Below are 222 nucleotides of genomic sequence, written 5' to 3'. Positions count from 1 at the left end.
CCTTCGGTATTCTAACAGACACTCCCATGCATTTGGACAACTTCGCACACATCTTTCATCTGCGGTTGTCGTAGTACATCGCTTTATTTCCTTCTCATAAAGAATAAACTAAGGTAAATATTTTTCTTAACTTCCTATAAAGAAAGAACTTCCTGAATTAAAGGTTTATAAGCTTAACTTCTGGGAATTTCTTACATAAAGGTGTCTATTATTTGATGGAGC

Source organism: Penaeus monodon, chromosome 15 (genome assembly GCF_015228065.2).
Source record: "Penaeus monodon isolate SGIC_2016 chromosome 15, NSTDA_Pmon_1, whole genome shotgun sequence".
Lineage (NCBI taxonomy): Eukaryota > Metazoa > Arthropoda > Malacostraca > Decapoda > Penaeidae > Penaeus > Penaeus monodon.
This window is presented reverse-complemented; position numbering follows the sequence as displayed.